A 23,700-nucleotide genomic window follows, 5' to 3' on the forward strand; every position below is an offset into this window, starting at 1 on the left:
GAGATAAAATTTTGACTTCCCATTAAAAACTTTTTCGGATAACAATCGGTTGAATCCAAGAAGACAGATTCTTGTTAAAAACTCTCAGACCTTTCTAAAAAGATATGCATTGCAATTTGGCGTGGTATATTGACAAAAATGAAGGACAAAACTCTTTTGTTATGCTTAACTAGTGCCATAACTGGCTCACCGACCCTACTTCCTTATTCGCATTCGAAAGCATTTCTGCACATTTTAGACTGCTATGGTGACTGAAAGATAAAGTTTTAAACATTTTAGTCATGTTTTACATTTCTTACAAAAGAAATGTATAGGATACGCTCAAACTTTGAAAACTTTTTCCTAGGCCCGGAGGGACGTGTCTCATATACCAATCGACTCAGCTGGACCAATTGGGACAATGTCTGTATGTATGTGTGTATGTGTGTGTATGTAAGTATGGGCACTAATGTCATGTAATTATCTCAGCAACGGCTGAACCGATCTTAATGATATTAGTTTCAAATGAAAGGCCATTTGATACGTCTCCCAACCTTTGAACGGAACGGATCGTTATATTTCACAGTGCTGTTCGGTGTGTAAATTTCAGTGAGTGAAGGTCATCCTTTGTTCGTTCGTTAGCTGCCATTCTGCTGGTGCCGGCAGTAAATCCAGTACATTGTTTTCGCTGGTGCGGAACAATCGACGTTGTTTGCAGATAAGTTTTGCTTTATTTTTTTTACTAGTTTGCTTTCTTTCCTTTTCCCTACTTTTACTCTACCTTGTAATTAAATAATAAGACACATTCCCGTTTATATAACACTCTGCCCTCGTGCTTAAATGGCCGAGGGCGAAATACCATCTGATGTAATCATGGAAGTCCCTGATCCCCCTAATACTCGCATTGCTCTCCGTATAAAGCAGTACCCAGAAGGTTCCTCTGGGCCATGGGTGGTATATTTTCGGACCGGAGAGAAACCGGTTAATATATTAAAACTTTCTCGAGATCTGACTGCTAATTACCCGGCCGTAACTCAGATAACACATGTTCGGGCAAACAAGATACGTGTTCTAGTTAATGATCTCGGCCAGGCAAACGCGATTGCTTGCTGTGAGCGCTTTACGCGGGAATTTAAAGCGTACGTGCCTTGTGTGGTCTGTGAAATCGATGGGGTAGTGTCCGAACCGGGCCTGAAATGCGAAGAACTGTTGGAGCACGGGGTTGGCTGCTTTAAGGACCCCTCTCTTGAACAGATTAAGATCTTAGAATGCAAACAATTGTATACCGCAAACACCGAGGGAGGTAAGACTACCTACTCTCTATCAGGCTCGCTTCGGGTGACATTCGCCGGGTCCTCTCTTCCCAACTACATCCTCCTTGACAAGGTTCGCCTACCAGTTGTACCGCGGGTTATGAGCTGCAGCAATTGCAAGCAGTTGGGCCACACAGCCACATATTGTGGAAATAAGAAACGATGCGGCAAATGCGAAGGAGAGCATGAGGATGACTCTTGTGACAAAGAAACTGAAAAGTGTATTTGCTGCGGGGGCCCTTCACATGCTCTTAAATCATGCCCTGCGTACAAGCAGCGCGGGGATAAAATTAAGCGCTCCCTTAAGGAACGCTCGAGGCGTTCTTATGCAGAAATGCTAAAGAATGCTTCGCCATCTGTCCTGTCCGAAAATCCTTATGCTGGTTTGGCTAACGTTGAGCAAGAATCTGACGACCCATGAGAGGGAACATCTTTGGTTAACCCAGGGGAATCCAGGAAGAGGAGAAATCCAGCCTCCCCTACATTGCCTCGTAAGGGTGCCAAGGTGTCGTCCACTCAGAGTGCGCTAACTACAATCAATAAATCCAACGGAAGTGATGCACAAAAGCCGAAGCAATTTGCTCCAGGACTTGGAAATATTAATTCTAACAAGGAGTACCCTCCACTTCCAGGGACACCAAAAACCCCAAGTGTCCCCTTTTTTCAAACAGATACTCAGTCCAGTAGCGGACTAATGAAATTTTCTGACATAGTGGACTTAATTTTCACAGCTTTCAATGTTACTGATCCTCTTAAAAGCCTTCTGATATGTTTTCTCCCCATAGTGCAAACATTTTTGAAGCAGTTGACTACTAAATGGCCCCTCCTTGCAGCGATCGTATCCTTCGATGGCTAAGTCATCGAACGAGGTCACCGATTCGATCACTGCTCTACAGTGGAACGGCAGAGGTATCCTCCCGAAAATCGATTCCTTTAAATTTTTACTAAATAGTTTAAAATGTGATGCTTTCGCATTATGTGAAACTGGGTTAACTTCCGCTATAAATCTCAACTTCCACGACTTTAATATAATTCGTCTGGATCGAGAAAACCCCTATGGAGGAGTACTTTTGGGGATCAAAAAGTGCTATTCTTTCAACCGAATTAATCTCCCTTCGACACCAGGCATTGAAATTGTCGCTTGTCAAGTTTTAATCAAAGGTAAAGACCTTTGCATTGATTCCATCTACATTCCTCCTAGAGCCTCGGTAGGGCACCGAAAGCATTTTTAATATTACGGAATCCTTACCGGCACCGCGGCTAGTTCTGGGAGACTTTAACTCGCACGGTACGGTATGGGGCTGTCTTCATGATGATAATAGATCAACATTAATCCAAGATCTTTGCGATAATTTCAACATGACCATCTTAAACACGGGAGAAATGACGCGGATTCCTACACCACCAGCACGCGCAAGCGCGTTGGATTTGTCGCTTTGCTCGACATCGCTACAGTTAGATTGCATGTGGAAGGTGATCCCTGATCCCCATGGTAGCGATCATTTGCCTATCGTGATTTCAATTGCTAACGGTTCAAGACCATCGGAAACAATCAATGTCTCGTATGACCTCACACGGAACATTGATTGGAAAAGATACGCGACCGCGATATCTGTTAAAATCGAATCCACTCAAGAACTTCCTCCGGAGGAAGAGTACAGGTTTTTGGCTGGCTTGATTCTCGACAGTGCGAATCAAGCTCAGACTAAACCAGTACCCAGCGCGAATACCCATGGACGGTCTCCCACTCTGTGGTGGGATAAAGAGTGCTCGGAGCTGTACGCGGAAAAGTCTACTGCGTATAAGACCTTCCGGGAAGATGGGTTACCCGCTAGCTATCAACAGTACGCGTCGTTAGAAAGGCGAATGAAGAGTCTAATGAGAGCCAAAAAACGCAGTTATTGGCGCCGGTTCATCGACGGGTTAACGAGAGAAACAGCGATGAGCACTCTTTGGGGTACGGCTCGACGTATGCGTAATCATAATAGTACCAACGAGAACGTGGAATATTCAAACCGTTGGATATTCGCTTTCGCCAAGAAGATCTGCCCGGACTCTGTCCCGGTACAGAAAACGTGCCGCGCCGCGTCTCCTCACGATACCGCGAACGAAACACCGTTTTCGATGGTGGAGTTCTCACTAGCTCTCTTATCGTGCAACAATAACGCCCCAGGGTTAGACAGAATCAAATTCAACTTGCTGAAGAATCTGTCTGACACTGCAAAAAGGCGCTTGTTGAATTTATTTAACAAGTTTCTTGAGGGTAACATTGTCCCTTATGAATGGAGGCAAGTAAAGGTCATCGCCATCCAAAAAACAAGGAAAACCAGCCTCCGACCACAACTCGTATCGGCCGATTGCAATGCTGTCCTGTATTCGGAAGTTGTTCGAGAAAATGATCTTGTTTCGCCTCGACAATTGGGTTGAAGCAAATGGCTTACTGTCAGATACACAATTTGGCTTCCGCAAAGGCAAAGGGACGAACGATTGCCTTGCGTTGCTTTCTACAGAAATCCAAATGGCCTATGCTAACAAAGAGCAGATGGCATCAGTCTTCTTGGATATTAAGGGGGCTTTTGACTCAGTTTCTATCAACATTCTGTCAGAGAAGCTGCACCAGCATGGTCTTTCACCAATTTTAAAGAACTTTTTGCTAAACCTGTTGTCTGAAAAGCACATGCACTTTTCGCATGGCGATTTAACAACATCGCGATTTAGTTACATGGGTCTTCCCCAGGGCTCATGTCTAAGCCCCCTACTCTACAATTTTTACGTGAATGACATTGACGATTGTCTTGCCAATTCATGCACACTAAGGCAACTTGCAGACGACGGGGTGGTCTCTGTTACAGGGCCCAAAGCTGCCGACTTGCAAAGACCATTACAAAATACCTTGGACAATTTGTCTGCTTGGGCTCTTCAGCTGGGTATTGAGTTCTCCACGGAGAAAACTGAGTTGGTTGTTTTTTCTAGGAAGCGTGAGCCGGCGAAACTCCAGCTTTTATTAATGGGTGCAACGATCAACCAGGTTTTCACATTTAAATATCTCGGGGTCTGGTTCGACTCTAAAGGTACCTGGGGATGTCACATTAGGTATCTGAAACAGAAATGCCAACAAAGGATCAATTTTCTCCGAACAATAACTGGAACATGGTGGGGTGCTCACCCAGGAGACCTGATCAGGTTGTACCAAACAACAATATTGTCGGTGATGGAGTACGGGTGTTTCTGTTTCCGCTCCGCTGCGAACATACACTTCATCAAACTGGAGAGAATCCAGTATTGTTGCTTGCGCATTGCCTTGGGTTGCATTCACTCGACCCATACGATGAGTCTCGAAGTGCTGGCGGGCGTTCTTCCGCTAAAAAATCGATTTTGGGAACTCTCATATCGATTGCTTATCCGATGCGACATTCTGAACCCGTTGGTGATTGAAAACTTCGAGAGGCTCGTCAAGCTTAATTCTCAAACCCGTTTTATGTCCTTGTACTTCGACTACATGGCACAGAGCATCAATCCTTCTTCGTACAATCCCAATCGTGTCCGTTTCCTAGATACTTCTGATTCTACTGTATTCTTCGACACATCCATGAAGGAAGAGATTCGTGGAATCCCGGACCATATACGCCCGCAGGTGATCCCTAATATATTTTATAATAAATTCCGAGAAGTCGACTGCGACAAAATGTTTTACACTGACGGATCAAATCTCGATGGGTCCACTGGCTTCGGTATCTTCAACAATACTATCACCGCTTCATTCAAGCTCAATGATCCCGCTTCAGTTTACGTCGCAGAGTTAGCTGCAATTCAGTACACCCTTGGGATCATCGACACTCTGCCCACAGATCACTACTTCATCGTTTCGGACAGCCTCAGCTCTATCGAGGCTCTTCGTGCGGTGAAGCCTAAAAAGCAATTCCCGTATTTTCTGGGGAAGATACAGGAGTCCTTGTGTACGTTATCTGAAAAATCTTATCAGATTACCTTTGTTTGGGTCCCCTCTCATTGTTCTATCCCGGGCAATGAAAAGGCCGACTCATTAGCAAAGGTGGGCGCAGTAAATGGTGACATATACGAAAGACCAATCTGCTTCAACGAATTTTTTAGTATTTGTCGTCAGAGGACGCTCAACAGTTGGCAAACCTCGTGGAGCAATGGGGAACTTGGACGATGGCTACATTCGATTATCGGTTCGGTTCGGGGGGATGGATGTGGGTCGGGATTTTATTAGTCTGTGCGCTTGTGACGAGGGCTATCACGACATCGAACACGTTGTCTGGGTATGCGCCGGGTATTGTGACGCCAGGTCTCAGTTAAAGGAATCCCTCCGGGCCCGAGGTAGACCACCCAATGTACCAGTCCGAGATATGCTGGCAACTCGTGATTTCCCCTATATGTCCCTTATTTATACCTTCATAAAAACGATAAATATCCCAATTTAGCCCCTCTCTTTTATTTCTCGTTTTTAGAGTTTCCTCCTGCCTTGTGGAACCGATCAGCTCCAGAGTGCCACTATGTAACCGCCGTCGCCCTTACCACTACGCCTGCATAGAAGGAAACTGAAGCGAGAGCGACTCGAGGTCCGATGACTTTTGAAGGATTCCCCGCGGGTCCGAAGAATACCATCCGCCAATCCGGTACTGGACGACTTACTAGACTGAGGCGCAAATTTGTTTCGCTGATCCCCCTTCCCCCCCCCCCCCCCGTTCGAGCGAAAGTTGCAAGTTTTGCTCTTCTTTCCCTGTCTCTCCCCTGTCCTTGATACAACTGCTGCTACACTGATGCGGAAATAAGCCACCCTCTGAATATCTTGACCAAGCATAAGTTTTAGTTAAAAAATTCAAATTAGTATTCTGTATTCCTAGTTTTAAGATAGCTATAATTTTAAGCTAAGCTAAGCTCTTTATTGAAACTCTTGTCCTCCATCTTGTAAATAGAATTGAATCCCTAGTTTTAAGATTTCTGTGAAGTTTCTCATAAATATTTGTTCCCCCTTTTGTGTACTAAACTATATTGTTAGTTTTAAGATAACCGTAAAATATTTCGTAAAATACTATTACTCCCCCTATTGTATATCAAAGTGAATCCCTTGTTTTAAATTTTTTCATAAAAAAATCTTTTGGCCCTCTCTTGTATATTGAATCTTATTTCTAGTCTTAAGATAGCTGTAAACTTTTTTTTTCCTTTGTAAAAAAAATATTTCAACATTGTAACCTCCTAGTTTTAAGATATCCAAAATGTAAAAACATAAGCATTTGGCACCGCCAAGCTAACGCATTTGTGCCTATCAAATAAACGAAATGAATAAAAAAAAGGAAAGGCCATTTGACACTATTATTTTTGTTTTTCGATTTTATTTACTTTCTGAGATATGGATTGTCAAAACACAACGAGGTTTAGGCAAATAACTTTCGAACAAAGCAATGTGGTCGTACTATGTGCACATAATTAAATTTGTAAAAATACCTTTCGAACAAGCTATAGGATATCAAAATTCGTGCACGGGCGGCAGAGATACTAAACATTTTGTATTTTTATTCCTCGATTGCCAATTTTCACTAACTAAAAATTAGACCATTGCATACAGAGTATTGCTTTACTGGTGTTCTAGGGACAAAACTAAATCGATTTTGAATATCCGGGTATAAAAACACATCTGCGGGATTCAAGGAATTCGATTCCGAAAACATTTTGGAATTTTCTTAATAATTAATTAACTATTTCTCAAGAATAATATGCAATTTCAGTTCAAAGACAAAACAATGTGTAAATTTACTTGAAAGTGAAAATTTGTCTCGAGTTGCTGTATTTACCCGTTGGATTACGCATTGCGTTCAGTCGTGAGATTGACGTTGGATGGTACATGAATACACAGATCACCAAGTAATCCACCTAGTAGTGAGAAAATAGATTTCTAATATAATTCATATTCATATTATACTCGTAGCATGCGAGAGCAACTGTGTTTTTGAATAACATAATTCTAGTGAAAATTTGTCTTCTTTTGCAAAAATTAGGTTATACTAATTATGGCGAAAAAACTTTCTTTTAATTCGCCCTGTATACGAATTTCGCCCTGTATACAAAAATAATATCACAGTACTAGCTATCATTTACCATTCTTCACTCGTCGCCCCTCTCATTCCCCCATCGTGTTTTTGCCAACTGTCATGACTCACACCTATCCTGCTATTTCCATACCCATTTTTAAGACGTGTCATAAGATCTTCAGCTAATCTGAAATATTTGCTAATGTCCAAGCTAATTTAATGTTGCGATGTATTTGTGCAGATTTAAGAAGACAAACTTTTTTGTCTTCTGTTTCCCTATAAATAGTTTTCAATTTTAGTTTTTAGAGCTATTTGCGGAAACAAACTTAATATTACATTCTACTTGAAAAAGAAAATATTTGTAGCCTTGACAAAATTTACAAAATATTTGTATTATGAGAAAACTATAACTAATTTATGTTCAAACCCTGCTTTCCTCTGAAGATTAGAGGGTATTCCTTCGAAACGTTACACTAAGGTGAAATATAGCTGTTTGAAGACGAAAATTTTGAAAAGAGACATCCCACGTTTTTTTAACTTTTCGTATCTCTACTGAATTTTGAATGAAATATATATGTTCACATAAGCCATTTAAAAATTAAGAATACCTGTTTTGGGATTAAATATTTGAAAATGCATATTCATTTTATTGGAATGCACTTTTATGAAAAATAACGGAGCAAATTCCAAAAATATGCACAAATTAGATCCGAAAAAAATGCAGCCCAAAATCCCCCTGAACTGGATAATTAAGTAGACGTTTCGTTTGAATACTCCGTATTCTACACGTGCCTCCCCCCCTCCCCTTAGATCGTCGATCTACTCTTTGGGTCAACTGTAATGGCACAGTCACTCTTATTCAAAAAGACAAAATCACTAGATAGATTCTTTCCACGTTGCCACTCGTTGTTTATTCATCCTTTTTTACCTTCTGCTCCGGGACATAAAGCACTTTATTAGTTCTACCCGAATAAGTCAGGCCAATTGGTATAATCCGGATTAGGACATCATGCTTGCTGCTGTATATATTATCGACAACCACTTAAATACTCCTTAATTCCATTAAGTGCACATGGGCATACAAAACCTACTCGGCGGTCAATGCCAGTTGTTCATTACGCTTCTACTTGGCGATTGAAAACCACTTGTAGCGACACACTGTCAGTGGCGTAATTGAATGTATTCTTCTCTTATCAATTACATTCTAATTCTAGCTTGCCATTATTTATGTATGTATTCCTGTTGTGCACTATCCTGACAACATGAACCACCTCACCAAGTGGGCGACCCCTACGGTTTTACCGAACTGGCTATCAGAAAGCCGGGCCATACGATATACAAATTTCAATTCACAACATACTGAGACTGTTCCGGAAGTTTGACTCGACGAAGAAACCAAACTGTGCTGTTTCTGGGTTACTTTTGGAACGGAAGATATTTCGTTAAACCGTTGGGAATATATTAAATTGTGGCCAGCTGTGGTCATAGAAAGGGACCTATTGTATGTGAAACACTTCAAGCCTGTTAGGAATTAGTTGGGATTTAAAGGAATAACGTCAATAGTTTCTACATCGTCGCCGTTGTGCTATCTCATGACAAGCGCCATTTAGCACTTTTCGAGAAAAACGATTTTAAAATTTTGAGATCGACTATCTTGAAATTTATAAACGTTAGAAGGCAATCGATGCTACTATCTTCTCTGTAGTAATCTCTCGATTTATATTGATAGTTTTTGCTTCAGTTGTAATTCAAAGTAGGCCACGTACGTGTCATAAGTGTGTATTGACAGTAAAATATGTATGACTTGTCACAAGTGTGCACATAAGATTTCATATAAAAAAGAATCAAAACTGATTCATAAAATGATTCGTTGTAGATTTCCACTATTTCCAATGTTATACTTTTCCATGCTATAGCAGCTATATCAGGTTATAAAATGATGATACTAGAAAACAAAGTTTTCACAATTTTCCTCCTTTATTCTGGAAAATAAATAAATAAAAGCTGGTTTCATTAACAATCTAAGAGACAATATATATAAAACAATGTTGTTGTTGACACGCGACTAGACAAAAAATAATCTTCTTTCATAATCCATAATTTAATTTCAGCATATTTTTCAAAACTAGTGGAAAATTTGTTCGATAATCTTGAAAACACAAGCCAACGAATCGCTGAAAAAACTGTGGTAGGAAATGTAGCTAGAGATCATGGATGATCTGCATAGGAATTACGTATGTCATTAGAGACATCTATTGGCTTGGTATAAGCTTTTTCGCTTATAGCAAGCCAACAAGCTAGGATTGTTGTCTGTTTTTTCTTTGTCACAAGATAGCACAACTCGATCACTCGAGAAATTGGCGTTTGTCGCCATTTTGGGGTCAACTGGGTTAGATATGCCATTTTGCTAAATTTTAAAATCTCTACACAGTCGCCTTTTCAGAATTTTTGAATTCTGCTGGGTTGCTGAAATATAGCGAAACTCGATTATGACAAGCGCCAATTTCTCGAGTTGTGCTATCTCCACAGGAGCATTCAATACACCAAACCTGATCAAAACTATTTGGAAGATTTTTTGTTTAACAAAATACTTATACCTTAATAAAAAGTGTATTGAAGGGTTCTGGAAGAAAAATTGTTCGAATCGAGTGATATTTTACTACTCTGGTTGTTGAGTATATAGAGAAAATATGTGAATAAATAAAATTATATGGATGGTCTTGAAGTGAAATAAATCTGTGTGGATCTGTATGGTACCATAACAATTCGATTAAACTGGTTCAAATTGTACATTCCCCACGAAACTCGGAGATTAAGTTGCACGTATCAAAACTTTTAAGAGAGTTTTGTACAATAAAATGGTAGATAATTTTGAAATAAAATCAGCATTTTGGTAAATTCGGGACACTTTCTGGGACGTTTTTCCATGCTTGACAAGATCTTGAAATCCGGGATTTCTCGCCTAATCCGGGATGTCTCGTCACTTTAGATTAGATGCTACAAAAATAGTAAGGCTGTGAAGATAGAAGTAATCGATTATTTCTTGTGTTTTTGTATTAATTTGCGGATTTTTTGCGTTTTAGATCGACTTTTTGTGCCTTTCCTAATCAAACATGAGGCAGCAGCACTCCTAGAAGCCTGTTACCGGCATTAGCTCTTTCGAGAAATGACAGTTTGTTCATCAATTTCGAGTTTGGCGACACATGCGCTCAAATTTTTTGAAAAATTTGAGAAGTCGACCAATTTTCTAGAGTGCTGATTTAGACCAAGAAGTCGAATTAAAATATTTTTTTTCTAAACTTTTTTGAATGTCAAGGAAATATTCCTTCTTATAACTGGTTGCTTTCCATACCTATTTGAAATCATTTGTCAATGTCTATGATTTTTGCCCTGCAGACCAGAAAGGATCAATGACTTTAAATATTTGATCCTTTTTGTGAAATTACAAGCAACACACCCTTCTGAAAATTCCTCCATTAAATCACACAAAAGATTTCTTGTAAATATGGAACCAGTTCTGCCCTATGCTGAAAAATATACAATTTGATAAAAATTTCCTAATAATTTCAAAATGGTTTAAAATGCGAAATCGGTAGGGGAATGTGTTCGGTTGTCGGCACACTTTTGTTTTTGGCTCACAACATTACTCCAATTGAACAATATATGAGAATAAGCATACCAATGGAAAGCTAGAGGCCTTAGCTAATAACTTATGAAACAAATTAATTTATTCTGACAACTTGAAAAAAATTATTAACAATTTAGTATAATGATAATTTTTTACCATTTTGAAAAATGTGGTCGATTGTCGGTAAAGGGAAAAGGAAATTTATTCATTTCAACAATCATCAAAGTGATTATGAACACCATTCTTCATCAGAACCACCATATGTGTATGTGAAAAACTAGTGCGAATATTACGCACTGCTAAGGCACTGACGGATCGCATTCACTGCAATTGAGTTAGTTTCAGGCAGTCCATTTTTTAACAAAGCTTCAGACAGATCAGATAGAGGTCAGCCAAAGGGGGAGGGGGGCTACAGGATTAAACGCGCCCACGACTTTCTTCATGTAAATGTAAAACGCTAAACCGAAAGTCGCCCTCCTGGTTTTCAGAATGGTGCCAATGATCGATGTCTGGTATCTATTCGTAAAGCCCAGATGTCTGGTATCTATTCCAAAATGCCCATGTTGATTAGTTTATTGAGAGCATTTCCCACAAAAAATGGGGTGCCGACAACCGACCATGTTTTGGTGCCGACAATCGATTTTAGTAACCCTTTTGAAAACTGATAAAAAAATTGTGGCCAACATTTCGGTGCCATTCAATGTTGAATCACAAAATTGAATAAATTCACATCGTAAATATTCAATGCGCATACTTTTTGCATTGATTTACTTCTCACTAAGCAAATCATCAAAAAAAACTTTTAAGTAGAATTTCACTTGTTTAAACAATATATTGGTTGTAGAGCAGAACATTCGAGTCTGTTTGCTTCAGAAATCGGCACAAAAATATCGTACTAATATAACACACAAATAATATTTGGCAGAATGTCCATGTCTGGTTTCTGTCAAAAGCTACATAGGGATGCCGACAACCGACCACTTTCCCCTAATATTCGGCAAATCACTATTATAGCTATCATCACTATTATAACAGGGGAGAACTGATCTTTCATATGATATGCATCATTCAACCTTCATTCTTATATTTAATACGTATGTGCCTTAGGGTGGCACAAATTTTAGAATTCAGTAAAACCGATCTAAAACTACTCGCTATATCAACCATGCAAAATGTTGATTTGATAGGTTGCACTATGTTTTAGCACAAATGGTTTCAAGTTTGTATGTGATTTAACATGGATAAACGATCCGCATTATTTAATATTTCGTAGACACGTTTCTATGTATTCTAAAAATTTATGCTATGCTTATTTCGGTAGATACGAGTACCGTGTACAACTTCCCCAAAGAGTGTAATAGGCTGCGACATCTGGTTCCAAAGTTATTCTTCATACAATGCTTAAGTGTCTACATCGTTGGCGAAAATTGAATTTATCTGGATATTCTGGCTGATACTTCAATCAAGTTAACCGTGATATGCTAGTCTTAAACCGAATTAGGCAGCTATCAACATAGGTAGTTTTATACTTCAGATGCGAGTGTCATAAATAGACAATATGAAGGACATGAGTTCAATTCTTAATTTTTTAATATTTTAATTTCTTTGTTGCCTGTAAAGCGAGAACGTTATTATGTAGAATTGTTAGTTTCAAATAAATTAATAAGGGTTACCCTAACCGTTATTTCTGACGTGTTATTTTGTTTTAGCAAAGTTATGTTCTAACATTATATACACAATGCTACTCCAATCTTAATCCTTGGATGATTCGTTTGAAAGTTTTAGTTAAATTCAAATCGTGCTTCATGGCCGGAGACACTCTTGCTGGCGTATAGTGACAAATATTGCCCGGCTTACTCAATTAACAAACCTTCAGTTTACGGGGCACTCTATAGCAGTTCCAGTTCGAGCTCCACAGGGATGTGGTGAACAACAGTTGAGCTTCAAAATAACGGGAATCTTTCCTGTTTTAGTCTCGTTTCAATTTTAATTTGCACAACGTATATTATTGGACGCAAAAAAAAATTAACGTAAAAATAATTATGTTACCATTTGATCCCTAGTCCTTTAGATCACATGTTTCGGATGATACCATCTGAACTATATTTCCGCTTTACACCAACGGTATAACTGGTGACCACAACAAATACGGTTCACTTGATTGAAGGTTTAGCTCGTCGGGTAGCCAGAGACAGCCCTATTTTCATAACTTTCAGGGCAACGAAAGTTTAATTTTGCAATAACTCTTGAACAAGTTGTCATAGCTATGAACTGTCTTTAGAAGAAGTTGTTCTACTTGACTGAATCTATAGAATGTAGCATACAATATATTTTTCAGGAGCACCAGGCGGCATATTTATGAATTTAATAAAAATGTATTATTTTCTCTCAGTAAACTCCATACAAACCTAGAATCATTTGTGCTAAAACATGTTCCAACCAGTGATGTACCAAATCGAATTTTTAAAATTTTGGGGAAAAAATCCATGGTTTTTTTTCCCGGATAAAACGGTTTTTTCGCGGGAAGATTGGGTTTTTGCAATTTTTTGATATTTTAGTAATTGAACATTAATGTATTGTTAACCAAACATTTTTATTTTATTTATGAGCATTATTGTCATAAAGTTTTGCATGTATATGAAAATTCTAAATGGTTTGTCTCGATTGAAACATTATTATAGCGGTGATCCAACATTTCTTTACAAATATTGTGGTTAAATAAGTGATAAAACTTTTCAACACGTTTTGAGCTAAGTCGATTGCGTTTCTTACTGTGAATCCACATTAGAGTGACAGAAAAAAATGACCCCCATCGGCCCTCCCCTGAGGCGATTCCTAGTCCCACCAGGAGTGTCTGCTCCAAATTTGAGCCAAATCGAACAAGTCTAGCTACCGGACCAACGTGCTTGAAGTTTGTATGGGATTTTTCGACAATCTGCATGGAGAAAACTCACTTGCTCACATTTTCGCCGCTAGGTGGCACTGTATACATCAGATTATCACCAAAAGTGAAACTTAAGAAGATAATTTTATTATCTACAACTTTGTTGAAGACTGCAAAGCGATCTGACTCCAATAGGAAAAGTTATTAAACTTTTAACGACGTGATGTCTGAGTCAGTTTTGCATGGGGCCTAGTCAACGACACGACCAGACATTTAATGTAAAATTCCGAAGAAAAAGTGTTCCAGTGATCTCCCGCCAGTTACTAGTATGTTGAGTTACCCCTCGATGTGCACAAGAAAATAATTTTTACAGCAACACTTCTTTGTTTAACTAATTTTCGGTTGCTATGTAGCAACCAATGTTGCTACGAAGCAGCCGAAAACATAAACATTGCGATCAAATTTTCCGCTTCGATCTCACCGACGGAATCGACGCTAACAGCAGATGCTTCTGTGGGCTATCATTCCAATTTTGTGATTCCAAAGGAACTAGCTACCTTAACAAATGTAAGTACCTAATAAATAGAAGGCGTTAATTTCCTTTTAATATTTTATCGTAATAATTTCAGTGCCTGCACAGCAAATTCGAAACGGTGTTATTTCGGTGAGTAATGCCAGAAAAACGGGCGCGAGGCAAAAGATCCAACCGAATCACCCCCAAAAGATTCAAATAAAGGACAAACAATAGGTTTTGTATTAATTTGGAAATTGCAAATATAGTGAAACCCGGAACCCTATTCTCATAGTCAACATGGCATGACAAGGAAATTTCCTTCTGGTCACTAAGTGACGTGACTGTGAAAATAATGGCCCTCGATCTTTCAACGTCGATAACCCAAGGGCCTTAGTACAGCAGCAGCAACTGCCCGAGAATGCGGTACGAAAATCAAAGCTGTAAAATAGCAATGAGATGGTCAACTTTACCAAATACAAATATGTTAATACGGAATGCTCTTGCAATTTTTCGAGGACACGTTTTACACAACCCTGTACCTTGAAAGGTACAGTGTCAAAGTGACAGTGTACCTTGATGAATTTTCTAGAAAACTGGCATTGCTGAAAACTGGGAAAACCATGGAAACTGTTTATTGTTTTGGTAATCAGAAAAAATGCAACGGAATCGAATGTGAACTTGAAGTAAGTAAAACTGATAAGATAGATAATCGAAATTTTATTAGCTTTGCATTCGCAGGGAGATCTATGGTGAGATCGGAATCAAAGTGCGGTACCTCTTGTGGTTATATGCCGATATGCCTCAAACTACCGCATCACATCAACCACATGCGAAGTCATAACCGAAATCAAATGAAGGGTATTCTACCGAAAAGAGTTTAATTAATTAGTGGGCATTCTTTTGACTGCTAGGGCTATCCATAAATGATTTTGGTGAATGGAATTGTCTTACTACTTCGTTCGACTGATCCCGTAACTATACTATACTATAAGAACAGGTTGCATGTTATCATTTTGTCGATGAGTTTCCGGCCAGATACTGGAGTCGATAACTACCTCAGTCTTGATTTGATGCCCTACCTTACCTATGGTAGATGATCCATCTTCGGGAATAATAGTACTAGTATAGACAATAAATCGTCTAACCCAGGCTCTGGATCTTCTGCTCAACGCTGAGTTATAGCTGCCCCAAACGTACCTGAGCAACAAAGCGGAACTTCATAAAGAGCATCAGGAAGCGCAAAAGAGTATTATCCAACGAGGCTGTTTGCAGTTATCTGGCTGCTAGTGACCTTGAATGTCTCTGAACTATAATGGATCTGACCTATAGCATTTACTGATAAATTTGCATTTGTATCTTTTAGCACTTTATTTTCTTCTCCGGGTTGGAGAGTGTCATATAAGAATAGTCTTTATTGACCTTTTAACGTCAGTTATTTAGTTTTACTAAAAGTCAACCGCAAATTGTGCCGGCTATAATCTACAACTATGGCTTGGGTTATTTTATCTTGTATTAGCTATTTAAAAACCGAGTGATTTTTAAACCTAGATAAGGTTTTTTTTCCATTACTTCGATATTTTAAATATATTTGGAATAAAAAATAAACTCAAAGTTTCCTTGTATAAATTTACAATATGACGCTGTATTCATTAGTCATTAATACCTAAACGCTCGGGTCGAGATTTTTTTTTTTACATTTTACCGGTGAACCGGTCAAATGTGCTCGTAGTTTGAAAATAATTGGAATGGTTCTTTTCATTTTTACAATGGAAATGTTAATCGGACTATCTCGGCAAGCAAAAAAAATCAAGCAATCAACAAGCTGAATGCACATCTGTGGATATAGAAGATAGTCTCTAGAATATGCAAAAGGCTGCTGTTCCACTTATTTGAAGTGTAAACATTTATCTCACTTAACCAGATTGCAGGGCAATACTTTGAATGGGTGTTCCCACGGCAATCAAAGTCAAATTTATATAACTATCATATGTAATAGTGAGACAACTATTCTGAGTAGTACTAGCAACTACAATTATTGATTCTTACTTTTGTAGACTATACTGGGCTGTGCACAGGACGAAATGCGACCGCAGCTGGTTAAAGGTATTTTCGTAAGATCGTACTTATCAGACGTGTTCTGTCGGTGTCTCGGACTAAACACGTCTGAAAAGGAAGTTCGTTCAGCTACCATCTTATAAACTGATTTTCTTCACAATAATCTGTCAACGAATTCTAAATTCTTTATGCTGTAAAATAGACAAAAATCTCTAAAATAACAAATTAAATGAAAGCCGGATTGAACGAAGTAACTGCCAGCACAGATACTTTGTGTGTAATTCCAACGACAATTCGACGCGTTCGTTTATTTAGGCAGACACTGGATTCACGTGTTCGATTTCAACGTGGAAGAGCCACTACACCGCAGCTTCGATCATCATGACAAATGGGTAAATATCCATTCGCCAGCACCATTTTTGATCGACTTGTCCAGTAGCCTAATCATTAATGTAAGTTCTCGCTGTGTTCTCAATTCATCGTCCATATTTTTCTCAAATAAGCCAGATTGCATGTACCAGATTAAATAGAATGTCGATGAATACGCGATATTTTGCAGATCGGTGAACCCAAGTTCAACGGGATAATCTGTGAACACAGCATTGAACTTCTTGAGCAGCATTCGCTAGGTCGAAGGAATAACGGTCACAGTAACAAAATGGTTTTGGTATGCCTATTAATGCAAAGTGGAGTGGTCGGCCTGACTGCCCCATCAATATCTACTAAAATAAAAGTACGGTTATGTTATTGCTGTCATGTTTTGCTGGAAGTTTCACAGAAAAAAATTGTTACCTTATGACTTGCATCGAGTTCACCTACAACTTATGCTGGCTGCCGGCAGCACTTTCATAGAATGGAACCAAAATTTTCACAAAAATGTAAACATGTGTTGTCAAAAAAATAGACCTAACAACGACATGCTTTGATCGGATCTATCAAAACGTGTTGCCATTTCGTAGTGTTCTTTAGTACTTGCGACTTGTCAACCAAAAATCATGCATAGGGTTCTTTAAATCTAGTTTTCGGTGAGTCAAGAAATGATCACCCTTTTGTATGGAACCTTGGCGTATTTAATTTGTATTTGACTTTACCAACAAACCATCGAAAAAACAAGCAGCTCTGAGACATATGAACAACTCGGAGCATAAGCTAAGGAATTTCGAGTTTGGCAATGGCCACACAGTGTTTTACGATTTTCTTGTTCCTTATATGATTTTTATAGAACATACATTGGAAGGTTACAGACTGAAATGCCACCGTGCACCAAAACTGTCAGCTAAGAAAACTTTGCACTAAAGGATCGACGAATGTGTAACGTCGTGAAAGCCTTCATCGAGTAGCCTAAACAGAATAATCATCAGCAAATAGTTGAATTAAAAGGAATGCCTGCCTTCGAGCTGCAACCGAAAAATTGTGATCTTCTCTAAATTGTAGCTAGGTCATTCGTTTCAAGTTGACATTACAACCAGTAGATCGCCAATACCATAACCTGTTGTTGAAATGTCTTACTACTACGTGTTTGATAAAATTTGATTTATTATGCTAAAAATAATAAACTCTTGACGTAACATATACAATTTCATTATTTTCACAAGGCAATAATTTGAACAACTAAGAGCATGCTAAGCAGCGTTTTATTTTATACAGTAGTTTCAAAATAGAACTCGAACTTAAACCATTACATCCTCAGCAGAGCGCTTTGATTTATAATTTTGAACAGTTTTGTTTTAAAATTTTGAAACTTATACGTCGCCGTTCTAGTTATTACTTATTTTAAACCACTCTAAAACTTCTCTAAATGGTAAGGGCATGTTCGGGAGTGTTTCAGTTCTAGATTCATAATTTTGACAAATTCAACAATATAAAACTGAAAATTTTAAAATTACTTGCTGTCCCCAGCAGCAGTTTTAGCGGGTGTTAGTTTAAAATTGTTTCAAATTATAAAACAAAACGCTCGGCTGTTGATGTGATTGTTTTAGTTCTATATATATAAAATAAAATAAAACACTGATGAATTTGCTCTAAACTTAGTTTGACAGTTAAAGCCAAAATCTGCATTTCGCTTGAAATGGGGCGCTCATCCATTCTGGTCGTTCCTAGAGATGGTCGGGTTTCAATTTTTTCGAACCCGCACCCGACCCGAACCCGAGAGCTTGAAAAATGAAAAACCCGACTAGATCCCAAAATTCTAAAATTTTAAGAACCCGAACCCGACCCGAGCCTGTATAGTACCCGCACCCGAAAACCGACCATCTCTAGTCGTTCCAGTGAGTGTGCCGAGTGAGTATCTGGAAAACAATCTGCAATCAATATTAGCGCATTTACCCAAAATTCCACGCAGCCTTTCCCGATTGAAAGGAACGGCCGCGCTTAACCGATCTGTCATAATATCATGAATTTTCATAACGAAGGGCTGAATGAGAACACATATTTTCACAAAAATCAGCCTTGCGCTATGCAACGTTTTGTGCAGGTGGATTATATCAGGTGTAAGTGATGCCTAATTCATCACGCTCAGTATAATTCAAAAATTCTTTTTAGATTACAGAGTTGATAAAATTGTTTAAATGGGTTAAACTATTCAACTAAATTCTGTTTTAAAAATTGTTCGTGCGTTTAAACAAAAATGGGAGGCTTATTGCTACTGATATATTGCTTAATTTTAAGTGCAAATAGCATATACAAGTACTAGTAACACGGTTTTCTCGGTCCTGGTACTCCGCAACGGACGCGATCTGGACCAAAGGCCACTCAGCATAGTAGACCGAGTTGGTAGAGTTAACTATCACACTGGCATGGATTTCCGTTTTTGAATTTACTACAGCCGCACCAGGCTGCAAGGCACTACTGTACTCAATCCTTAGATAAACACATTGTCCAGTTGATTGATTGGGATGCGACTTTGCACCAACACCTACATTCGGAAAGTACAAATCCCTATCCACACTTAATAAACGTAATCTCGGGTGGTCCAGCTTTGTCTTTCGTTGGCTAAACTGCAGCGCAATTCGACTTCTTCTAAGTTTGTCGGTCCTCGGGAGAGTGAGAAACAAATCGATAGGGCTGTACTGATGGAATGCTTCAACTGAAGTGATATCATCGGAAGTGGATTTGCATTGGAAGTGTACGACCTACGTAGACCGTGACATTTTCTGCGATTTAGCGAGCGAATATGACCTGTTCACCATATTGGAGAAGGCAGTCTGCCTTTCTTGATTGTCCACTAGTTATAGGTATTCCGATTACTGACAATAGTACAAATATTAGCGCACCAATCATCGAGAATTTCCAGGAATATTTGTTTGATTCCTATCGTAAAATATTTGTTCTCAAATTGTTTTTCCTTGCGTAACCAGGGGTTGCAACGAGTTGTTTGAAAAAATAACAACAGACTATTAAGTGTTGCTAGTTTTGTGCATTTTGTAATCCAATGTCATATTTGACAGAACCAGTTACCTGAGTCACTGAGGGGTAGTCATATTTGCGATACAGTTTTGGATTGCCAGTGTCTAGTCGTGTCGTTGGCCTAGTAGTGCATGGTAGTGTATCAGTACTAGGTTCTAACAAACAAAACATTTTTATGGAATAAAGGTTAGATTTAGCTGAATAGTATTTTCGGAAGAATTGTAGTACATAATACGAGTTATGTTTTGGTTAGAAAATTGTAGTTCGACATCTTACCGCATAGATGGCGCCAACACTAACTTTTCAACGAAGAGAGATAGAAATTAAGTGTCTTCTACAAAGTTGTAGAACAAGAATATTGCAGTAATTCTTCCAAACATCTCGATATTCTATCTCTCTCCGTTGAAAAGTTAGTGTTGGCGCCATCTATGCGGTCACAGATTGAACTAAAATTTTCTAACCAAAACATAACTCGTATTATGTACTGCCATTAAATCCAACCATTAATCCATAAAAATGTTTAGTTTGTTAGAACCTAGTACTAATACACTATCATGCACTGCTAGGCCCCATGCAAAACTGACTCAGACATCACTTCGTTAAAAGTTTATTAACTTTTCCTATTGGAGTCGGATCTCTTGTGATTTTGGAGTCGGATCTCTTGTGATTTTGTGTGAATACCTACCTCATTTCGCTAAAAGTATAGCAACCCCTAAAATGACCGAAATTAAAGTCGCAGGAACAGAAAATGCTTCGTAAAACCCGTTATAAATATATTAGAATGTGAAAATTGAATTTCAACTTCAAGTTTCAAAATCGAACAAATTTCTTTTTTCCAAAACATTTCTATTCGAATAGGGGGGCACGTGCCCCTCCCTGCAGCCGCCAGTGTCCGGGACTCCATCAGAAAAAACATCGACTTTGCGCGTTAATATCTCCCAATTGATGCACAGTGAGAATGATTAGCTCTTCCCAAGCTTCAATTTTTTGGTTCATTGTGCATTTTTAATCTAGGGTGACCATATCAGTCGAGTAAAAAACCAGGACAGTCGGAAGGGACTGCTTTCCCCCGTTATCTCTCAATCGACTGTGCCTTCTCCGTAGGATTTCGGCAGATTTAAAGTATTGAGGTATGTCATGCCAAAATTCAATCACCCGGCACTTTTTCACTCGGTTCTTTCTACATCACCTTCAGCGAAGGTTTCTTGTTGACTTTGGAAAAATCGGCAACCCCGAATCGAGAGGATAACGAAATATTTTAAGATCGTCTGTACAGGATCGATGAGGAGTTTTTAGCACTAAACACACGTCATGGAAGTAAAGCTGAGACATCAACGGTCTCAAGTAGCTTCCTTGCGCTAAAAATAAGTACCTGCCAATCTCCAATGACTATCATCTCTCGATCAGAGAGCTAGGATTGAAACAACTGCAATTTTTTTTTCGATTGTTACATGTCAAACGGGGGATAAGTTAATGTAAATCAAATCGGTTTGAGCGCGACATTCAAAACTCCCTGTTATGTAGGATGCTAGACTCTGCAGGTTAGTTGCTGTTCAGCATCCAAGCATGAAGCCGTATTAATCGTAGATTACGTACTGCTTGCGTTTATCCTGTAGTGGTTCCATGATCACCAGCTAATGAGAGCGCGCAATGAAGTTATTCTTTGATAGTTATTGATGTTTCGCCATTCCCCGTTTTAAGGATTGGAAGCATGTTCACGGATTTCTACCAAACCGTCGATGTGTCCAAAGGAAATTCTTCAGCTCTTGGATTGAACGACGAATTTAGCCAAGAAGAAACTCTGATAATCATTGACATTGATATTGGTTAATGTTTGGTCTACAACTGAAATCGGTTGCATTTATTCGGCTGCCAAATTTCATTGCAAACGAACCGCACCTCATTCATATCCATCATATATACGAACGCCTCGTTCTACCTCTTTTTAATTTCTATGTAAGAAGAGAAAGTTGAAAAGTGAAATAACGAGGCACTTTTAAGGTTCAAGCTACCTTTTTTGAGCATGTGTTAGATTTGAACGCTGGGTAGTATGGGTAGGAAAAATTGTGTTCAGCTTTGCCACCAGATTATCCATTTAAATCTTTTCAAAACTCTAAAAGAAGAATATAAGCCGATTTATTAAAATCACAACAATTCAAATCATGCAAAATAGCTGCTGGAAAAACTATCGGTTTCGCTAAATGGTGCTTTTGAAAAAGTGGCTGCGATTTTTTGTCACACTACCATGCCGTGCTGAGGTACGCAACACAACTGCGCAATGAAAAAATCACAGCCACTTTTTCAAAAGCACCATTCAGCTAAGACGATGGTTTTTCCAGCAGGTATTTTGCATGAATTGAATCGTGGTGATCTAATAAATCGACTGATATTCTTCTTTTAGAGTTTTGAAAAGGTTTAAATGGATAATCTGGTAGCAAAGCTGAACATAATTTTTCTAACGCACACTACCAAGCCTTGAGGTAACTTGAGCCTTAAAGGATTTAAAAAGATATCGGATGCTATAATGGGGGGAGTCAAGTGTACTAAGCTTTATTTGTCGTATTCTGGTTGGTCATAACTGCTAGCTGAACAAGAGTGAAAACAGCGTAGACTCAATATAGATAAATATTTTAGGCTTATAGGAGAAAAACCAGGACAAATCAAGCGTTTGCCTCGACTTCCCAGCACACCAGGACATGTCCTGGGAAACCAGGTCGTATGGTCACCCTATTTTAATCCCAAAGTACAACTCCGGCCAGTCTCCCTAACATCTAAAAAACCCGGAAAAAATTTCTTTCAAATTGCCACATTAGAAACGCAATCAACGAAAACTATGGCCTCATGGAATTAATTTGATTCAATGAGAAACACGTCTTCCAGATCCCTGTTTTGATTTTTGGAACATCAAATGTTCGACACCTAATGAAATGCTTCCACAAACGAAACGAGCCAAATCCAATTTGAATATAATTCTGCGTTTGTTCGTACGCCACGTACGTGTATGTATGTTCGGAATGGCACAATATCTTCTTGCATTGGAATGCCGGCTTTGATCCCTTCCCTTGCCATAGCTTGGAAAAACATATATCCCAGTGCTATCGTCTCATTTCTAAAATAACTGAAATACTACCGCTTCGTAATCCTGACTTTGCAAGCTTCGGTTGGACTCCGAAGCCCAGCCAAGACGTTGCGAATGCGAGCATCTCTGACACAAAAAAGAATGAATTTGAAAACCCTCTGTCTTCGTAGTGCAAAATACACATTCTAAACTGGCAAATATTTCCCAGGAACCAGATATCAGATATCAAATTTTTGCTCCTCAGCTGGATTCTAAGGATTCTCTTGCTCGAAGGAGAAACACCGAACCTGTGCTTTTCGTTGGACCAGCAGCCAGTCAAATCCAATATCAAATTGGTTTTGGTACAAGATGAAGGAAAAGAAAACATTTTCCAGCTGAAAATGTAACGATTATTATTATTCTTGCGTTGTTGACTAGACTGAACAAATTCAGATCCTGCAATTAGGCAATTGCGAAGGAAATATATCTTAGGGGCTGCGTACATACTGGTTTTGTTCGTTTCGATTTTTCATAGAATGTACGTAATCGGATCCATGCGAACGACTTACTACTCTATGCAGAAGGATGATGGGTTGGCAATAAGGGAAAAAATACGAAGAGACCAGAGTCCAAATGCTATCCAAAAGAATTCTTTTGATTAAATTAGAATTTATTTATTGCTAAGACTTGTTTAAATTTGTATTGCATATCTACCTATATAATTTCCTAGTACCGATCCTTTTAGGCGAGAACCCGTAACACGACACTGATGACCTCAGTACCGGTAGTACCAGTAAAATACTTTTACTCG

General features: G+C 38.8%; 1 protein-coding gene and 1 long non-coding RNA gene across 12 annotated transcripts in view; both read left to right on the forward strand.

Annotated features, from left to right (window-relative positions):
• The window catches only part of LOC131692345 (uncharacterized), a 312,974-nt gene that overhangs the window by 158,828 nt on the left and 130,446 nt on the right, over positions 1-23,700 (forward strand). The window lies entirely within an intron of this gene.
• On the forward strand, positions 14,173-15,723 carry LOC131692347 (uncharacterized). 2 transcript variants are annotated; one of them, XR_009305966.1, is made up of 3 exons: positions 14,173-14,424; positions 14,487-15,054; positions 15,096-15,723. It is a non-coding gene; the product is annotated as an uncharacterized LOC131692347 (long non-coding RNA). The 2 variants fall into 2 exon arrangements; XR_009305965.1 differs by having other exon boundaries at positions 14,174-14,424; positions 15,110-15,723.

The sequence above is a fragment of the Topomyia yanbarensis genome, chromosome 3 (genome assembly GCF_030247195.1).
Source record: "Topomyia yanbarensis strain Yona2022 chromosome 3, ASM3024719v1, whole genome shotgun sequence".
NCBI lineage: Eukaryota > Metazoa > Arthropoda > Insecta > Diptera > Culicidae > Topomyia > Topomyia yanbarensis.